This window comes from Scomber scombrus, chromosome 13 (genome assembly GCF_963691925.1).
Source record: "Scomber scombrus chromosome 13, fScoSco1.1, whole genome shotgun sequence".
NCBI lineage: Eukaryota > Metazoa > Chordata > Actinopteri > Scombriformes > Scombridae > Scomber > Scomber scombrus.
Genome location: NC_084982.1, coordinates 24,118,355 through 24,139,981, shown reverse-complemented (window position 1 = coordinate 24,139,981; position 21,627 = coordinate 24,118,355). Strand labels below are relative to the sequence as shown.

The 21,627-nt window shown below is 38.4% G+C and overlaps 1 long non-coding RNA gene across 1 annotated transcript in view; it reads left to right on the top strand.

The window, feature by feature from the left end:
* The window catches only part of LOC133992730 (uncharacterized), a 45,310-nt gene that overhangs the window by 15,029 nt on the left and 8,654 nt on the right, over nucleotides 1-21,627 (top strand). The window lies entirely within an intron of this gene.

Genomic DNA, 21,627 nt, shown 5'->3' with positions numbered 1-21,627 from the left:
GCTCTCAAATTCCAAATTGATAAGCTGTATTTGGAACAAATGCGATACGTTATTGCCAAAACCAAATTACATATCACTGAATACAATACATTTTCATTAAAGAATACTCCCATACTCAGAACATGAAGGGTGACATGAGAGCCTCAGGCACATACAGTACTGTATGTTACAGTGAGAGACAGAAACACATTAAAAGTGTTGACATAGCAACAAGTGACCAGAAACACACAGAAACATTGTGTCTCCTTTGGACGAATACTCCTTAACACTCACTTCGTCAAACTAGTGTCCGTGTCTCAGTCCGCCAAATTCAGAGGTGTAACATATCTGCAATGCACAGACCCGCTTGTAATTAAACACCTCAATGAGCAGATTACGAGTTTCCCCATTTGGAAATTTCATTACCATTCCCATAATTGGATTCCAAATTTAATTAGTGTTCCTGGGCTAAACAGCATGTGATTCGAGGGTGAATGTAGATGCCGTCAGAGGTCTTGAACACTGGTTTAACCCGCTTTGCTCTTCTGCCACCTTGACAGGAAACACATTGACCAGTATAAAAAAGAATATAATTGAATTGGAATTGTATCTTAACTTGTATTTCTTTGGCAAAACATTATCTCTGTTTAAAAATAAAATTTGTCATTAACTACATTTCATTAGAAATTAACTGAAACATTTATGGCCATGACACTCTTTAGTAATCTTCTAATTATTTACATGTCATGAAGGTAAAACAACCATTTAACTGAGCAGTAGGACTTTTTTTTACTCTTTAAAAATGTGTTTAGTACTTAAAAATGTGTTGATTCTGAGCTTTACACAATGAAATGATGGAAAACTGTTACAAAACACAACTCAAAAGATTCTATTTAGGGAAATGTATTCAGATTTTGTTTCTTGCAATGTGCTTGTCTAATGAATTTATAGCATCTCACCAAGAAGGAAATGTAATATGTTCAGAGGACTTCCCCAGTCCAATGAGATTAAACATGATTGTCCAAATTGGCCTGTCTGTTGGCCTGTGTTGTCTAACAGTGCATTTCTTTATACACAAGCAAAGCTGCATACTTGCTCTCATCAGTTTTTCAGAAAGACGCCGTTCTATTTGAAACTTCTTGGCCGGTGATCAAATAATTTAATAGGATGCTTTTTCCACAGTCCAGAAGTTTCATTTCCAGTCAAATCCACTTCCCTGTAAGTTTGCGTTATGTAAGCATTCTTTTGTTTTCCACAGGGCCTAAGAGTAATTGTGGAGCCACCTCCCTTTGATAAGTGAGCATCACAGTTGATGACTTGGAATGATTATGTTCATATATTAAATAAAAGTGCCCCCAAGACATAAAAAACTCCCTACCAAAATTAGGCAAAGAATGCAAGAGTGTTCTTGTTTAAATTAAACCTAAATGGGTGCCTCAAGTAAGAGCAAAAATCACCTGAGACATATAAGACCCATGTTAGAGAGAAAGAGAAAAAAAAAGAATTAAACTGCAGAAGAAAAAAAAATAAGGAGGAAAGAAAGCATTTTCTGTTCTTGGCACATGTCTGAGACTTTCAGGAGGTTTGGGAGCCTGAAAGCTGCAGGCCCAGGCCTGACCTCCACAGGAACCAAGCCTAAGGCACCAGGACAGTGAGGATCTTTATCTGAAAGATGGATCAGGCTGGGTTGCACATCAGAAGTGCATTCCAGCATGTAAACGTAAGCTGTCCACCAAAGAATTAATCAGCCAATTCATCAGGTGGGTAGACATCTTAAGTGTACTAACTTGATGACATGTGATTTCACTGCTTCCTAGGCCTCACAGAGGTAAAACAAATCTACATCATTATCTACAGCAGTCTCAGTGCTCAATCCTTGACAACCAGTACTACCTGTTTGCTGTTCTATTAGGCGGCTAAGTGCAATTTGCAAAAGTCTGGTTGCATTACGATGTCTATAATTATAACTTGCAAGCTCTGGGACCAGCAATAACAACTACCCCAAAGCACCCTAATGTCAAACACACATTCAAAACTCTATGGGAGAGATCTCATCAAGCATAAAATGTGCTGATAAAATGTTCAGATGCAGTCACAGAATGATTCACACTTCAAACGCAAACACTGAAAAACTTACAAAGGTTTGGATGTACAGTTTTTTTTTTTAACCCTGAAGAGAAACTTTATATCTCTCCTCCTTTGCAGAATGTCTCTTTCACAGAGCACAGTTGTCAGACAGTTTAGTCGCCTCCGGCAAAGTCTGAATTACTTTCAAGTGACTTTGTTCCCACCCTGATATCACCTTAGCCTAAACTTGTCTTGAAATCTACACAGAGAGGGAGGGAATAGAAGCAGATATTGATTAGTGTATTGCTCATGAAAGGCCCTGAGGTGAACAGTAAATACTTATGGAATTACTGTAGGGTGATAACAAGTCTCTTTCCACCATATATAGATAGTTTGAAGGTAACAGAAAAATAAAACATGCAGTTACATGTAATTAGCTAATTTCTACAGCCTTGTAGCAAATCATTCTTTTACAAGGATATATTAAATAAAGAAAACTCATTTCAATTGATGTAAAATAGCGATCTGCCTCTAATATGTATTTTTCTTTATGTGGGTCTCTAAGAGGCGGAAAGGCCACTCAGACCTTCAATGAGCTACCTGTGAATTGTAGATATGAGTGGAAAAAGCCATAAAAAGGCATGTCTGATAAGCGTCTATTCTCACAGATAACCGCTGACCTCAGGGTGCCGGCTCAACTGGATATACCCTTTGGTTATTTATGTCAGCGGCTCCTGTTGCTGATCCCTGTTCACATTAAAAAGACACATGTCAGTATTACCGGCATATCAGCTGCGTCAAGGCAAAACAGTGTTCTCAGAAATCCAGAAATAGTTGTCCTGATGCCCTTGTACAGCAGGTTATTTCAATTATGTGTAAGAACTAAAGCTCGAAAGACTATAACATTAAAGTAAAAAACAAAATGAAGAAACAGATAAAAGCTGCATATTTCCTGTCTGAAAGCAGTGATGAATATCTGAGGGATGAGATGGGGAATTTGGGTTCTCTTAAAGTAAGACATCTACAAAGGCCAAGTCATTAATTGTGGACTTGTTGAGAATGTTGTTTTCAGTTTTAGGACAGGATCTTGCTATCCAATGCATTTTTAGCTGGCAAGTATTACATTTTTATCTCTGTTTCTTTCTCAATAAATCCTGATATATAAGACAGTTTATCAGTGCCTTCCAAAGCAATATGATTATTCCAGAAATGACTCATATGAGCATTTTCACATTCGATATCTACATAATTAATGTACATAAATGCAATGGTTCAGATCTGCAAGAGCTGTGTTTATATAGGTTTGTGGCTAAAGATACCAGTGAAAATATGATTTGGCTCTGACGACTGATCGGATCAAGTTGGGCCTGCTCTGTTCCAGTCTGGGTCAGTTGTGTCCAGTTCGCTGAAAGTCGTTAACATTTTTTTAAAAAGAGAAAAAAAAAGCTAAACATGGTACATGGTTGACGGTTGTGACTGAAACTGGCGACTGATGACATCACTTGTGTGCCACTAGAGGAAGAGTCCATCAAGGACTTCAACCAAACTGCATTTTCTCTTCCCTTTTTTTGCCTTGTCAGAGTAAACTGGATTTCACACATGAGGTCTAGATGGTGGATTTAACAAGAACACCGCCAGTACTCCAGTCATTCAGTGTGTTGTCACGTGTAACAGATGAGCAGGTAGTTCCAGGTATGAGAAGTGAAACCGATACGCAAGAGCCTTAAACTTGCAGTCTTTCTAATAGCCAGCAGGGGACTCCAAGAAGAAGTCTATTTGTACAGAAATCTATATGGAAATGACCACACTTCCCACTTGATTTATTACCTCAGTAAGCAGTTTTTTCTTACGATTATGGTCTCAGTCGCTAGTTTTAAAGTCTTCTTCAATAATGCATTGTGTTCATTTAGTAAATTATGGTTTAGAGTTAAATATGCAATAAAGGAGGTTATGTTTTAGGGTGTGGCTAGCTTGTGATTGACAAGTCTCTGCTACAGTGGTGCCTGAGGTGTTGTACTTTGACCCAATTCCACACCAGGGTCACTTCTACGGTCACTTCTCATAATTTCTGGCTACAACCAAGATGGCAACGGTCAAAATGCCAAACTTGAGGCTTCAAAGGAGGAGTCCACACACCAATGGGTGATATCACAGTGGCTATGACAAATATTTGTATACAATCTGCGTTAACACTCATGTTACAACTCACATTTGGTAGGGTCAACCACCAATTTTATGGTGGTGTAGCAATGTTACACTACTTTCACATTTCTTACTGAGAGAACAGCCACAGAGGACATAACCGCAAGATTGTATCAGGAGAAAATAAGTTGTTTTAAGAGTTAGAAAAAGAACAGGCCACTGCTGTCATTTTCCTATGAGTACAGTGTCTTCCTTCATTATTTCTCTCTTTTTCTGAATTTTAAGTGTCATGGGGCCTATAAAAATATACAAAAACGGACAACTTGATAGAAATAGCATGGCTCGTCTTTCATTCAAAGTTTACTCCAATAAAGTTTGTGCAGAGTTTGCTTTGTCAGCCACACCCTGCTGAAAATTCATATGGTAGCGCAAAATCACAGCTGGGAACTATCCAGCACAAACACATTCCACTCGCTAGCTCAGTGGAAACAGTTGATTGCTTTGCTGAAATGCACCTCAACAACATATTTTGTGAGAGACTAGCATTTCTTTTATTTTCTCTTCACCCCTCCAGTTTTAAACCAGACAATCCAAGTCACACATTCTCATCCTTAAATTACTTCTGCCATAAGCCAAATTGTGTCAGGTTTTCGCACCAGGATGGCCAGCAGCACAATGCACCTGCCTAGAGTGCCACCCCATCATAAAGGCCATGCTGTGCATGCCTCCTGACTACTTACTGCATTAGAATGTGTGTACACAACATTTCCAGTTAGGGTCGATCGCAGTTACGCCATATTTCCCTATATTTATAAAAAAAATCAGTTGCGGGAAGCTTCTCTTGCCTCTGGAGTAGTTTGTCTCCATTATGTGGAAACAGTGTGTTTACAGTTGTGTTAAACAAATGAGTGTAACACCATCACTTTTCTTAACAAGTGTGCAAACACCCTTAGTCGACACATTAATACACTCACTCAGTTGCCCTGAAATCTATTAAAATCCATCATCACGCGATCCATTGCTGCTCCCACTTTGAAGCATAATTAATATGCAGCAACAAAGCAAAGGATAATTGAATTTTCTTTCCATTTTTATATTGCAGGGAGTTCCATTCAACGTGACACTTGATCAAAGGCGATCTCCTGCTGTCCGCATCTGCTGACAGATGTGTTTCAGGAAGATATTCAGTATACATTTTGGTGTGGAGTGGAGTAGACTTTCAGCTTTGCAGAGTTGTTTTTCTTTCCTCTGTGAGACAAGAGGATAAAAAAAGAAAAATACAGAAATGCTAGAAATCAGATTGTATATAGCATGCTTCTGCATTAATAAAGAACACAATGTGTTTCACATCAAGCTGGAGGCAAGGTATACATTAAACATTAGGGCTTTACAGTAAAATACATTCAAATTAAATACATTTGATAATAAATGAATAAAATAACAAGATAAGCCTTTAATACGACTGAATAAATACTGAATCAATCAATCAATCTTTATTTGTATAGCGCCAAATCACAACAAAGTTATCTCAAGGCACTTTACACATAGAGCAGGTTCTAAACCGTACTCTTCAGGTTTTAATTTATAAAGAGACCCAACATTCCCACATGAGCAAGCATTTAGCGACAATGGCAAGAAAAAACTCCCTTTTAACAGGAAGAAACCTCAGACAGAACCAGGCTCAAAGTGGGCGGCCATCTGCCTCGACCGGTTGGGGTAGAGGGGAGAGAGAGGAAGGATAGGAGAGAGAGAGAGAGAGTAGCACATAGAAAATAAACATTGAAGCTAGAAGGTCCGGGACTGGAATCTGTCATCCGGACGTCTACAGGCCCAGATTACCTGTGAGATGAGAAAGCACAGACAACTCCGGGGAAGAAGTGTAGGTTACTGAATGCATTAATAGTACATGAATGTTATTGGATATAGATGGATGGATAGAGAGAGAGAGAGAGGAGGAGAGAGGAGCTCAGTGCATCATGGGGGTAGGAGTCCCCCGGCAGTCTAAGCCTATAGCAGCATAAACTAGGAGCTTGCTAACTATAAGCTCTATCAAAAAGGAAAGTTTTAAGCCTACTCTTAAAAGTAGAGAGGGTGTCTGCCCTCCGGACCGAATCTGGAAGATGGTTCCACAGGAGAGGAGCCTGATAACTGAAGGCTCTGCCTCCCATTCTACTTTTAGAGATACTAGGTACCACAAGTAGGCCTGCGTTCTGGGAGCGCAGTGTTCTGGTAGGTACATAAGGTACTATGAGCTCTTTAAGGTATGATGGAGCCTGACCAGTAAGAGCTTTAAAAGTGAGGAGAAGGATTTTAAATTCTATTCTTGATTTTACAGGAAGCCAATGCAGTGAAGCTAAAATAGGAGTAATGTGATCTCTCTTTCTAGTTTTTGTCAGAACGCGTGCAGCTGCATTCTGGACCAGTTGGAGAGTCTTTAGAGACTTGTTAGGGCAGCCTGATAATAATGAATTACAATAATCCAGCCTAGAAGTAACAAATGCATGGATTAGTTTTTCAGCATCATTTTGAGACAGAATATGTCTGATTTTTGAAATGTTACGCAGATGATCAGTTGTCAAGTATACAATTCAAATATGTTGTTATTGTAGATTAAAAATGGTTGGTCTGCATCAGCTACTGTAGATGTTTCAGTGCATTAGTTTATTTTGCTATGTATTTTTTAGTATAGAAAAAAACCTTAATAGTATGTAATTGTTCTACTTAAGTAGCTTAGTGGACTATAGTAGAGGAGGTTATAGTATACATTAGGCTACTAGAGCTCAGTTGTGTGTTCATGCTGATTGTGAATGCCAAAATGATGAACATATTAAGCATGAACAGTATATACTATAATAGTTTATACTTCAACTGACATTTATTCATCAGCCTTTCAGAATACATACTGTAACAATTAAGTATGCACAAGATCCAAATCAGAATCTCTAGCAGCAAGGTAAAAATGTTCTTTCTTTCTGAAATATTTGACAATCTATTCTGATAAAAACAAGGTTGGATGTGTGGTTCATATTGGTCAATGACATTCTTTTAAGGGAATATATTATGCATTATTAAGGTAATTAGCTGATGCAATTATGTCCTCTCTAACAATACAAAAATGCACCATGAGTCAGTGGTATATAATGAAAAAGCACTTTAAATTAATTACCATTCAGTGATATGGTAGATTTAGCAAAAACTGAACAAGATGATATTCATTGTAACCTAGTTTAATTCAACAATGAAATTATCTCAAACAGTGTAAAACAGTGTTTGTTCAATTTGTATTCTTCTATTTTGGCTTTGCTTGAACGCCAAGACACATTCTTTGGATATACTGGATATACTTGGATACATGGCTAATAAACCGATTCTGCTATTGTGCGTGCATATATTTCAAGGAGATTATGGTTCAAGAGTAGATTTAACATTTTCTAATAAATGTTTTGATAATATTTTTCTGCAGTAAAAACATCTGAATCCATTGTTTCAAAAATGAATTTAAGCTACTAATGAGAATAAGAATAATCAATGAGAGAACCCTCAAGTTTTGGGTATTCCTTTGAGAGTTGTTATGAAATGTAATGTTAGGCAGTGGTGAAAAAGAAAAGAGATCTCAGAAATAACTGTAAAAATAACAACAAAATGTCTTTACTGAAATGGCTGCATTAGCTCATTTGCACACCATTCATACCACAGTCTTTTACTGTTAAAGAAAATACCTTGTAGAGAAACACTTAACAGAGATAATGGGTTGGAAATGTATAAAAAGGAATTGCCAGATAAATTAACTGTTTTAGTTTTTGGAAATTCAAGAGACATAGGATATTAAAAGACTAAATCATGCAGAAGTGAGTTATAACTGGTTTATATGTATGTTTACTTATATTGTGTACATATTATACACAGAGAGATGAGTAAGGATAATTAATCACTATCCAATATGGGGAGATAGCAAGAAGTGTCAAGGTAACTAATGGCAAAAAAGACAGTTTAGAGTAGTACTTTGAGAGGTTTTAATTATTATTTATAATAAAAGACCTTGGGCTAAACCATGAACATTGCATAATGCAAGGATACTTATGGTAGCATACAGTGAAGGGTGACAGCAGGACATCTGCATGGTCCGTAGGTGGTCTTCTGGAGCTCAGGCAGGGGGCCACTATGTAGGTGAGCTGACTGCAAGGAGATTGATGCTCAGTGCTCAGTGCTCAGTGCGTGCCAAAGATCCCAATCTCTAGCACGTAGGTGAGTGAAGTCCTTGGTCAAAAAATTCAGTTAAAGGGTGATTCACACGGCATCTAGTTGTGATGATCCTGCACTCTTCACGTGGCAACTGTTATGTTTGGTTGCTAGGGCAATGGCAGCATGTGGATGGATGAGTTGAATGGAGTCTGGTTTACTGCGTAGACAGGAGTAAAGGGAGTCTCTAGGTCTCTGCTGCAGCTTGGTTCAGGTTCTGGTGGGCTGCTCCGTTGGCGAGACAAATCAAGCGCCAACACAATGCAAACTTGTTACAGTAACTCTTTTACTGTCTTTAATCTCCACTGCTTTATTTCAGGCAAGTAAATACGTTTTTAAAAAAAGTTTATTTCTAGAGCACATTTAAAACACAGCAGACAGACGGGCAGTTTACGAAACACGGTTCCACATCCACAACCAAACCAGTTACAGGTTTGGTTACGGGGTCACTGACTGAGGGAGTTGACCCCTTTTTGGCGAAAAGCTCGAGAACACACCTCTATTTTCAGATGCTCATGATTAAACCTGCATTAACCCATTTTTGGCCACTTGGGCGCAGCAGAAAGACACTGTAAACACAACAGTGACATCTTATATGTCACCTTTTCAGTTCATATGGTGAATAAGTTAGAACATTTGCATATTTACCATTCAGCATACAGAGCAACATGAAATTCATTTAGAGTCATGTTTCAGAGGAGGGCGCTGAAATGCTCATTATACAACAAGTAGTTTTGACAAAGCAATCTGATTTGTCACTTCCAAATGGACAACTGGTGGTTAATTTGAATTGCTGAGATAGGCTATATGAAATTGGACCCTCTTTTCAGTCGTTACTGTAAAGTAACGTAACTGTGACATTTGAAGATCTATAGATAAACACAGTGGTCCAACCTGTCTGATGTTTCTGCTGTGCTAATTTTATGTAGGCTTCAGTGTTGCTCTGCTAGCATCACACGCTCTAAAAAACCTGAACCCTTCTCCACTCCAGCTAAATCCATCGATAGATAGATGAGTGGTATTTATTCAGTTTGCGAAATCCCACGATCTCTAGAAAGCTGACTGACTCAACAGGAAATGGAAATTGCCTCTGTTGCTAGGTCGTTACTAATGAGTCTACTATAGTAACTGATTGTTTTCCCCATGTGTTTCCAGGGAAGTGGAGGTAACACTAGCAAAAAGGGCTTTCTTGTTTTTTGTTGGTTTTATTTTGCCCAATATGAACACATTTTGATAATCATTTGATAATCACAATATTGAACTAGAGGGTGTGCTTTACCATCATTATTGGCACTAACCAGTGATGCTTATGGAACTCAGTACAAGCATCTCATTCCTGACCACATCACTGTGTAATCATCCTGTAATATTGCTTAATTAAATCTGAAGGGAATGCAGGGTTGGTTGATAATTAAATAATCTGTGGGTTCATCATTACAAGTGACACCTTTCCCACATAGTGATTATAGGCACTTTGAATTTTGTTCAAACCATTTGTTGCATGTCTTACAAGAGATAATTTTTTTGAGTCGCTTTTTCGAAAACGTGATGATCTATGCTCTTATATGACACTAGAAAATGTCATGTCTAGTACAATTCAGCAGAAGGTACACTGACACTAATTATCATCGAATTAGATGTCAGAATCTTTGCTCAAAAACACACCATGAATAAATGAACGTGCACAATATAATCCAACACGTGCAATTATCTATGTGTTAATTAATAACAGATCTGAATTAAAGCAGTCAACTGGCAACAGACACTGTCTCACATTATCTGTACTTTCACAGATAACACTGCCGACAAGGAAACTAGATTTGAACAGCCCTTTGAGATGACAAAAAGATACAATTAAAACGTATCAGAGTAAAATGTACTTCAAAAGGCAATCAACAGTTACAGCCGGGTGTGCCCAGACAGTGCTGTGGTTTATTCCTCTTCCTCTGCATTTATATACTCCTGGCTCAGGATGGTATCCTGCAGGAGCAATACTCTGCTTCTTCAGCTCTCTGTGTTTATCATGCATACTGCGCATAGTTAATGTAGCCTGCCATTTAAAAAACATAGAATAAAAAAAACAACAACAACTGAAATACAGTGATAAGAGAGCACAGAAAGGACACTAAACAAGCTCAAGATAAGAACAGTACAGTTATGGGTATGGGTATAAGCTATCTAATATCTTCACATCTGCCGCTAACACCATGACAAAAATAATGAGGTGAAGCAATTGCTTTTGCATTAGTGTGAATTATAACCTAATCAGTATTTTGGTGAGCAAGAAAGCAGGCCATAAGATGAGCTAAAGGCCTCTCCTTCTCCCCTGGTGATGCATGCTGGTGCCCCGCTAATGGTGGCTAATTTGCTAGTGAGGCATAATTGGGTTCCGGAAGCATAAACTCCACGGGAATTGTGAACACCAGCAGAGATAGTAGTAGGGAAAGGGAAATTGTGTGTGTGTGTGTGTGTGTGTGTGTGTGTGTGTGTGTGTGTGTGTGTGTGTGTGTGTGTGTGTGTGTGTGTGTGTGTGTGTGTGTGTGTATGTGCGTTTAACAGGTCTGCTGACATTATACAAGGCATTACACTTAGAGGATCATTTAAGTGTGCATTTCTTTTAGTATTCAAACTGTATCAGTCTTTTGGAAGGATTTCACCATTACCTTTAATGCTATAAATTGTTAGCATGCCAGTCTGTGTACAGTCTTTGAGAAGGTACCTTTATGTAAATGAGAAACTGTGGGAGGCACGGCAAGGCTTCAAAGCAGTGTGATGGTAGAACAATTCTATGCTGCCTAATCACTGGTATGCATGAAACGGCGATGAAAGCACATAAAGGATGCACACCCAGCATGCTGGGTAAGTGGTAGAAGAAGAAACATTGCTTGATGTTGACCAATAAATTCAGTGCAAGCATATGAAAGTGTTATGAAAGGTGGCCGTGGTGTGCGTGTCCAGAGTGGTGTGATGTGTAGCTGGAGAATGTTTAATTGCCTCTAGCAGCTGACACTTCTCCAGACTTGTTTACGTTTCACATAAATATCACTCCATTCTTAAGCTGCAGTGTGAGAATGCATTCAGTAGTAAATGCATTATATTGTATGTCTTTGTGGATGGTTCTCTACAAAACGTGTTTTTGTTGACATATCTAACTTGCAACTCAGTTTGTATATGTCTGCATATGTGGGTAAGTGAGTAATGATCTGTATATTGGAAATGGAATTGGTTTTCTATCACATTTGTCCCCCTAACAATATCCTACTTTAGGCCTACAAACAGTTTCTCACATTGAAAGGCAGCTTCATCTGCAAATGACCCCTAAGTTTCAAATCTCAGTCAAAATAACCTTTCCACCACTTTTACTACATCCTGTCTGAAAATAGAAAACTTGTCTCCAACTGTGTTGACACAGAAGAGTGTGCATTTCACTGTCTCATTTCTGAGTTTCAGAGATGCTTGATGTCTGCCATACTCGATTCCTCTTGTCCTGCTCAATTACACAAACCCGGAAAGTCTTGAGGTACCTCGCTCACTAGAGCACTCCACTGAAACCTCAATTTGTGAAAAAAATGAACTGTGTTGAAAATATTAATGTTACTCTCTGCCTCTTCAGAAAGCTTGTTCCTGCATCTCAATTTGATTTGTTTGCTGGTCGTATTTATGTTGGCTAAAAAACAAAAAAATCAAACATCTAGATGTTGAAAGTGAAATAAACTGTATGTCTTGCACATTTTTAGCCACATAGGCTGGTAGTGTTGTTCAATAGATGGCAATGCTGGTCTGCATGTGGGTTGGATGGATTTTCTTGAAAGTTTGTTCATCCATGATCCCAGGAGGACAATCCCAATGATTTCTGTTGACCCCTGACTTTTCCTTTAATGCCACCATGAGGTTGACATTTGTGGTTTTGACTGAAATGTCCTGACAATTTTGGATGGATTGCTCTTATAAAGAAATAAACACAAAAACAAAACAAAATCCATGCTCAAAAGATGTACTGTACTACGACTGGTACTTTCATAATGCATTAGTCCAGACCTGCTTCTATATCTATGACTGCCAAGAAACAATACTTTGTTGACAGCTACAAAATATTAGCAAAAAGCAAATGATGTACAACATTAAACCAAATAAAATGAATACAAAACTTTAGCATTCCTTGGGTTTGATTTGGGATTGTGTGGGGCTGAACACAGAATTCCCATGAAATGAATGTTACAATGTATTCCTATTGTAATTTACAGCAACATTCATTGTTACTGCCCATAATGTAGTTGTAATTTTAATACTAGCTATTAATCAAATGATTTATAAGGCCACAATCCTTTAAGACTCGTGCTGTAAAGTATCTTGGATTGCTGTCCGATAGCGTTGGCAACCCAAGCAATAGATATGTTTACAACAGTGTTAAATCCACTGTAGTTGTAAAAAAAAAAACCCAGCAACCTAGGAACCAAAAATCAGGCATTTGCTCTTGGGAAAACAGCAAACTTATCTTATATCCTTGATATGTCTACAATTGGGTATGGGCAAATCTACTGTGCTAACACCAACCTGGTACAGGAATAGGATATTCAGTATAGATATTGACAAGTAAATGGAGTTACTGCTGCCTGTGTCAGATACACAATAAACACTTTTCAGATATTATCTTCATCATCTGAAAAAATAAACAACCCTATTGCACAGCTGCACCGTTATGTGTGTAAGCAAGTGTGTAAGATTTGTCTCTGTGTGTGTGTGTGCGTGTGTGCGCATGTGTGCGTTTGTGTGTGTGTATGTGTGTGTGTGTGTGTGTGTGTGTGTGTGTGTGTGTGTGTGTGTGTGTGTGTGTGAACAGTAACTTGTTATTTAAAGATACAAATTTGTTTGTTTACCTGCACTCATTAAAATAAGCACAAATGTATATTTGGCATGTCCGGATCATTGGTAACGTGCTCATGGACACCATGATATACCTGCATGTGTGTGATTGTGAGTTTCTGTGCATCTATCCGCATTACATAGTGTACATCAGGCTGAGAAGGGCTCAGGTGTGGGTATGCCGGTGTAATCAGGCCTTCATTCCCTCAGCTGACAGCTCTTTTACTCTATCTGTCTGAAGTCAGCTTCCTCACGAGTAGCCAATATATTACTGTTGCCTGGCCACAGGGTAATCTTTGGAGAGTTTCAGGCCCTTTCTGAGATAACCACTAAAACTCAGCTTCTGCAAAATCAGAGAGGAACTCTGACTCACCTGATACAACATCTAGCCTGTATCTCCTCTGTTTGAGACCTCTGGATTTATTTTGCAAGTCTGGATTTTTTTAACCTCTGTGCCAGCACCCGGTTGCTTATTATTAAACGCCTTTTGATGAGTGGTAATATAATACTGACCTTGTATTAAAAGTCTGTCATAGTCTGATGCCATTCTTTGTAGGGTGCTAAATACAGACTCTATCACCCACAGTCAGTGGGTAGCATTGCCTGTATTGCTGCAGTCCATAATTTATCGGGTGCCAGAACAGTAGACGCAAATTAATTTTTCTTACGACCAACAAAAAGTAATTTACAGTAAGAACTGAAAGAGTTCAAAAAAGTTGTTTCTCAACTAGGTCAGCCAAAACATGTTAGTTTGGACAAAAGAGCTCTGTCAGGATGTAGTGGAAAGAGGTTAGTCATGAATTAGCATTTCTTAATTCAATAAGAATCCAGCTGAGTGTTCTGATCACTGAGATGAAAAGAGAGAAGTTTCAGATTAATGTCTGAAAACTGGACCAGTATGTTCCCTCTTGCTCTAAATAAAACCAAATAAATGAATAATTAAATTTGGACCAAGTTCCATGCAAGCTGGTGGGTGTTAAATACATATTCACTAGCAACAAATCCGCTGGCTTTCTGTTGACATCTGTGAAAGTAGCTACTCACTAAGACCTTCAACGGTAAAATTAGTACTTTTTCCAAATATGGTTGCAGAGGCATTAAAAAAAACAAAAACACCTGAGTCCAAAATCCCCCTGAGTAGGAGTTTGGCATAGAGTAGCATTATGCATTTAGTAAAGTTAAAGAGACGTGACCTAAACTGGCAACACAAGTATGAGTTACTTTGAATGGTAGTTCATTTTTTTCAAAACCCCATGTTTGGAGTTTTAGGCTACAATTATTGTAAAGTATATATGGATGAAAAAAGTAATTGTTTTGAATGTTTTATGCACTGCGGCTATTGGCTGTATTATCTCATCGGCTAACTGCCACACAATCCACTTATTAAATATTGGCAAGCACAGCAGTAATGAGTAACACTGCCTTAAACCCTGGTCTCCCTTAAACAACTTTGAAGTTGGAAAAGCAACTTATATATATATATATATATATATATATATATATATATATATATATATATATATATATATATATATATATATATATATATATATATATATATATATATATATATATATATATATATATATATATATAAAAATGTATGGCAAAAGATACATAAAAAGGACAAATTAATGAGACCAAAAAAATACTATACTGCAAAACATACACTATAGTGTTCTTTTTTAATGTCCTATGAGCCCAATGATACCCTCTAAGTGCCCTTTTAGTTGTTCCAAAATCTCTGTCACAGAGGTTGACAGAGCTTTTGGCTGGAGCCCTAAACTGTAAAACAGATCATTCACCACACAAAAACAGTCAAAACAATTACTACAACCTCCAAAGGCGAATAATTTAAGAGCTATAATTAATTTATGTGACAATACTGTTAATTGACTGGACGTGTGCAACAATCAGTGCTTCACTTTGATGGCACCCACATTCTTATCTCTCTGGCTATATGTAGCAATGTCTGCACTAAACTGCAACTACGATGGCCTGAGGCTTAAGCCAATGCAGAAGTTACATAAAGTGCAATGCCAATGAGGTGCTAGACGCTGGCTCCAACTGACGACCATTCAAACAGCCTGTTTATACACTTTTGCCTTCCAAGACCAATTGCCTTCAATTTATATTTTTTGTAAGACTTTTCTAATATGAGGTGGGCCTTTTCATCATGGATGCAGCTGGTGAAGCATAAGAATGCAAAAAGCTGAAGTACTCCGATCTAGCTACTGAAGCAGAACAAAAGGGCTGGATAACACAGGTGATCCCTGTGGAGGTCAGCTGCAGGAGTTTTGTGGACATGTCAACCACCAGGCTACTGAAAGGGATGGGAGTCCGAAGACAGGCCCTCCTATAGGCTACCAAGTAACTGCAAGAGGCTGTTGAGCGAAGCAGCAACTGTTTCTGGCTGAAAAGAAAGTACAAGAACTGGGTGGCAAAATGGCAACCAGCCAGCAGGACAGGTAAAAGTAGAGGGGGTGCGCCACAGACACCAGGTGTCACCGTTAAGACCTATAGAGGTGTTGTGGGCCTAACAACAAAATACTTAGGAAGGAGGGTGCCCACCAGATGACCCCAGTGAAGCTTCTACCCCCATTGCTGGTTATGATTTACAGTCCACATAAACAGGAATGAATCATTAAAATGAGAAACCTGGACTCAACTGATCCTCCTGAAGTTCCACTGGTTATGATTTACAGTCTGCATAAATAGGACTTAATCACTGACAGAAGAATCCTGGACGCGACTGATCCTCACAAAGTTCTGTAGATGAATTTCTGTTTACAGACCACATAAACAGGACTAAATCATTGACAGTAGAAACCTGGACACGACTGATACCCTTGAAGTTCTGTTGCTGTGTTGGCCTATCAGTGAAACACCAAGGAAGGAGGGTTCCCACCTGATGACCCCAGTGAGGCATTTACTCCCTGCCCCCCCAACTCAAGGAACGATTGCCGATTACAATGCAGGATTGTAAAACTAAGTCCTATGAACTCAACTTTTGACTTGGCCAATACATTCTGCACGTTCACAGCAAAGAACTCAAAGAGGTGAATAAAATGTTAGACAAAAAAAGTAATTTAGTCTGAACAACAAGAGAAGAAAAGGCTGGACAGCTCAAATATTTATTCCTCGATTTTCTGTGAACAAATAAGAAGAATACAGTATCGAAATACAGTTTAAATGTTTAAATCATCTTTGATTGCAGTTAAACCTCTTTAGTCTTTGAGTTTAAGGGGATTTGTTGAGACCTTTTAACTGATATTGCTCTGGAATAAACACACTTTTAATACTTTTTTGTATACACTGGACTAAAGACAGAATTGTAAAAATGTTTAAAAAGTATTGTTTCATTACAATAATGTAGAATTGTAGTACTCTACTATTTAAGAGTAGATGTTTATTTTATGTAACTGATATGATTATTATTACCACATTTTGAGCTAAAACTGTAAGCAGTGGCATAGTGCAGAATGTTTAAGAAGTCTGTAGAAAGAAGAAGCAAGGTTAAAGCGGGAAATGATAAAAACGGAAAGGGTTGAAGATCAGTGTGGAAAAAGAGGAAGTGGGGTCTCCTATTGGGAACAGTGGACTAAAGGAAGCATGGAGGAAGATGATCAGAGAATGATGGATGGGAGCTGTGGCAGGACTCCCCACTCTCCGATGGAGCATGTAAAGGCAAAGGCAGAAAATAGGAAAAGTGTGGCTGTCTTCTCTTTTGTGACCCTGCATCACTGGCTACAGCATTGGCTCTGTCTCCTTGTGGACACTGAAAGGACAAAAGCTGTTTGAAGTTATCGCCTGTGGACAGAGCTTAATGGTGTACTTGATTTAAAAAGTGAAAAATAATGACAGCCTGTCTTCCTGCCTGATATTTCATTTTTACTACTATTGCTTACTAAAACAGATAGCATTTTAAGACAAGAAGTATGATTAACTGGTGAATTTGTAGAATCTCAAGTGATTGGATAACCAGAACATACACAGGCACGACACACTTAACCACAGCTTTGACAGCTGCAGGGCAATGATTTTCAAATAAACACTTCAACCAAGATGGCTAAGAACAACTGTGAGTCAAACATGTGGGTATCTCTTTTGAAGAGTTATGTCAAGAAAAATGTTGAAATGGGATTTAGAGATGCAGAGCACACCCGGCTCCCTTTGCTTAGCCTTTTTTATCTACTATTCCCTCCTCTCTGCACCTGAATAAAGAACAATCTAGATTCTGAGCAGACATTAAAGATCCAGCCCCCAGGACAAACCCCTGCTGGGCAGACCTGTCAATCAAAATTCTCTCAGCACAACTCACTGATGGATGATCTTCTGTTTGCAGATGACATCAGCGATAGACCGAGCACCCATTTATCTTCAAGCTGTGCTAAAAATTACCAATGAGACATTTGTCACTGTGTATTTTGGATGCGGTTGCAGCACCTATTGATCCTTGTCGAGATGAGATAAAATGAACTGTGGGAGAGGAAAAGACCAAACAAAGAGGAAAAAAGGAATTAGATCTTTTAAGTTTTGTTTTAGACAACTGCTTAATAACCACTTCTTAAAGCGTTTTCTTTGAATAGGGTTGTTGTGTGGTTGTTGTCACTTTTCCGAAAAAAGCATCCCCTGCAGCAGCAGTTCCTAACCATTATTTTCTGAGGCACGGTAGCTGAGCATTCACAGGCACGTAACCACTTAACACACACCTGAGCCTCATCAGCACCCACCATTATCATTTAAACGCTCCCCTCATTGCTGCCAGACTTCCTGCGCCCCCTGACGTTCACTGAACACCCAATGGGGGGGTTCTACACCCTGTTGAGAATCACTACTCTAAAGTCTAGTATTACCATAAGCCAGGGGTCGGCAATTAGGTTCCACAATAAGCCAAAAAAAAAAGTGCAGTGAAGATGAAGCCGGTTGTTGTTTGAATGTTTAATATTTTTTGTTTGTTAATTATTTAATTAATTTAAAATTGGAATAAAAACGATTGTTCACTGTTTAAATTACTCTTGCAATGATTTCAGAGCAAGTCATGGCAGGTGCTGTAAACTATAATATAGATGCAGCCCAGCAGTGTTTGTGAATCTACGACATGCTCAAGGGATCTGTTTTAATCGACTCCTCGGGCATCTTGTAGGATAGCATCAAAGCCAAGCATGCACAATGTCTTTCTCAAAACCACACAGATGGAAGGTTTGTGAAGACGGTCTAGACCTGCTCTACGTGTAAAGTGCATTTAAGATGACTTTTGTTGTGATAAATAAAGATTGATTGATTCATTTCTGTTCATGAGACACTGATCTGTTCTGTCTAAACAGTTACATTAAAGCTGTTTTTAAACGAATGGGATAGCCTGCCTGTTTTATGTAAATGAAGCTAACCCTAACCCGCTGTCCATTTGCAGCACACTGTCAATTACAGTACGTACATTTAAGTTGCCAAATCATGTTTTATTCCAGATTTAAAGCCAGCTATTTGTCAGACTATAGCTTGCCCGTTAATGCCTGTGATTGATGCGAGTGATGACATTTGAGTCATAATCAGTTGGGGCTGAAGATAAGTTTGAAAATAACAAAAATCTACAGGTGTAAATGTCTGTAGCGCGCTCCTCATCTATTCTCAAAGCCAGTGGCTTGAGACTATATTAGCCGCTATTGGCATAGCAAACCTGAATCTGTACAGTTGAGTGAATCGAGTCGAGTTGCATTGGGAATGTTGTAGGAACCAGGTTTTGAAAAGGAAGAAGAATGTGTGGAATAATAATGTTGATATGTCTAGTTCTGCTGCATTGATTTTGATCCTTATTAAATTATCATAAGTCTGAAAATGTTACAGGAGAGCCATGCTAAATCAGTGGAGTATTTTTTAAAAGCCCATACTTTTCAGATAAACTCATCTGTATAACCTATATAGAAATTTAATTCCTCAAATGAAAACATCCAAAATTACAAGTCCTCTAGTAAAGTGTAGAGCAGACCCGAGCTGGTTGTGTGTCAATTACCAGTATTTAGTGCTGAACCAGCCTTGCTTTCTTTTGCAAAATGCTGCAAGTTGCCATATTCACTAAAGCAAAACGATTATCCCCATGAAACCATGCGTTTGGCTCTTTAATAGTGATGCCATGACCACTCTCCCAGAAGTTAATTCAGCCTTGGTAGTTTTCATCTTCACCTCTTATTTGGATCCATGTCTGCTTGTCATTTCCCTTGGTGACATGAGAGCTTCCAGGCTTGGCAACTAGGTATATAAATGTGTACTAAATCAGTCAATTAGGTCAGGCCCTCCTTTGCACTCACGTCAGGCATGCAGCTCCTTACCTACATGGCCTTTCATGGCTGTGATCCAGCCTGTCCCATCTGTCTAAGCTGTCTAAGTAATTCTTGTCTAAAGTAGTCTCCCTCATTGTTTGGTTCTTCTCATTGCCTATTGTTGCTTCAGAGTTTGCACACTGGGTGGTGTAGACTTCCTCAGTATTGTCCATGGTTGATAAATATTAAAATTCAAATTGAATTCAATCATTTTTAGCATACAATTTTGTACACATTGTGACTAAATACAGCCCTAAGGGAATTAAATTATCTTTGAAATGAGTTACGACTAAAAAAAATATTACCTTTTTAATTTTGAACCCAACAGTCACAAACACATTTCTGGTGTGTTGGTACAGAGTGTAGTAGAAGAGGAGGGCCAAGGTGGCCTTGATCCCCACACTGCTGTAGAAAACAGCTGGGTGTTAATTGAAGGGAGACCCTCAGAGGTAGGCTACTGGACCACACTTCTGTTGGGGTGCTGCTGGATTCAGACATCAGCAAAATCCCAGGATCCCAGGCCTGCTGTTCTCTTCTGTTAGCTGCAGCACAGCAGTTAGAGGGGGGTCAAGAGTTCCCAGAGCTCAACAGTAAAATCCAGTATATCCCCTCTTGAATCCAGAGCTGGATATGGGTTGCTTTTGATTTCTACCACAGGTTAGATGAGCTGGAAACTAAAATTCTGATTGCTGCTACAAAGGTTGAAACCTTTCCTAAACCTTTCCCTTTTTCCTAAAAAGTAAGTTAGATGCTGTTTGCCAAAACTATTTGAGGAAATACATTTGCTGCCCGGATTAATGCCTCATGATTATTCACTTTTTGTATTAATATACAATTAAGCTATGACTCAACCTAATTAGAGAAAGTTTTGGTCTGTGACCTTCAGTATTGCTGCTATAATGATGGCTGTTTACCAACTGCTTTTTTAGCTATAAATGATTTATGTGATTTCTTTGAATTGGCATATAAAATAAACACTGTGAAGATGGTTTTGTTCATACAGAAACATCACAAAAAGAACAATGTTAAGGTGAGTCTTTATCTAGAGATATTATCTAGTTGATTGCAAGTTATTGAATAGTATTCAACTGAATAGTATTCAGAAGCTCCCTTTTAAACTGAGATGAGTTTGTAATAGATCTCTTTATTGACATATGTATTGTCACAATGTCATAATAGGAAAAACACAGGTGCAGCCCATGACATTTATAATAACTCAGCCAGCTCTAGGCCTGTGGCATTGAGCATACTGTCTACTGGGACACTTAATGGAACTTAGCCATCATTAATTCAGTTAGTTACACCTGTGCTTTTCTTATATGGAGCTGTTGAGCAGAAGAGGGATTTAACCTCAAAAACATTCAAAGTACTTTAGTTAACAAATATTGACAGTAAACATTTTTCAGATACATTCAAATTAGTATTTATCATCTTTACAGACATTCAAAAAATGTTTCCAAACCTATGCTGATCAAACAAGAACAATGGAATCCAGGTGACATTACATTTTTCTTCAAAACAAATTTGCTGTTTCAAATTATGTAGTATATTTAGTACATTTTATTGAATTAGTTTTCTGGAGGATATTGACCAATATTCAGTTCAGTCGGTTTTTGTTTTTAATATTTTATGACCGTCTTTTATTTCACTAACTAAATTGTCGGCGTGGTTGTATGTTTTGGATGTTATTCTTAATGTAATAATAATAATAGTAATGTATCAATAATACAGCTGTGTGTCGTTCAATATGTTGAAACTAACCAACTGCTCTCTCTCTCTCTCTGTCTGGCACAAGATTTGTCTGTGTGTTTATCAGAATAGGATGATAAATGGAGAGGCTACATATAGTTCAGTGGTTTTAATACAGGTAGAGGCATCACTCTTCATAATTTCTTCATTTGTCATGTTTATGGAGATCTGTCTGGGGTAAATTACTCACTGCAGCCATGGTGGGGGGGGGGGGGGATTCAAGGTTTATTTACACATACTCCCATTAGACATTTTACTCATATGCATTCCT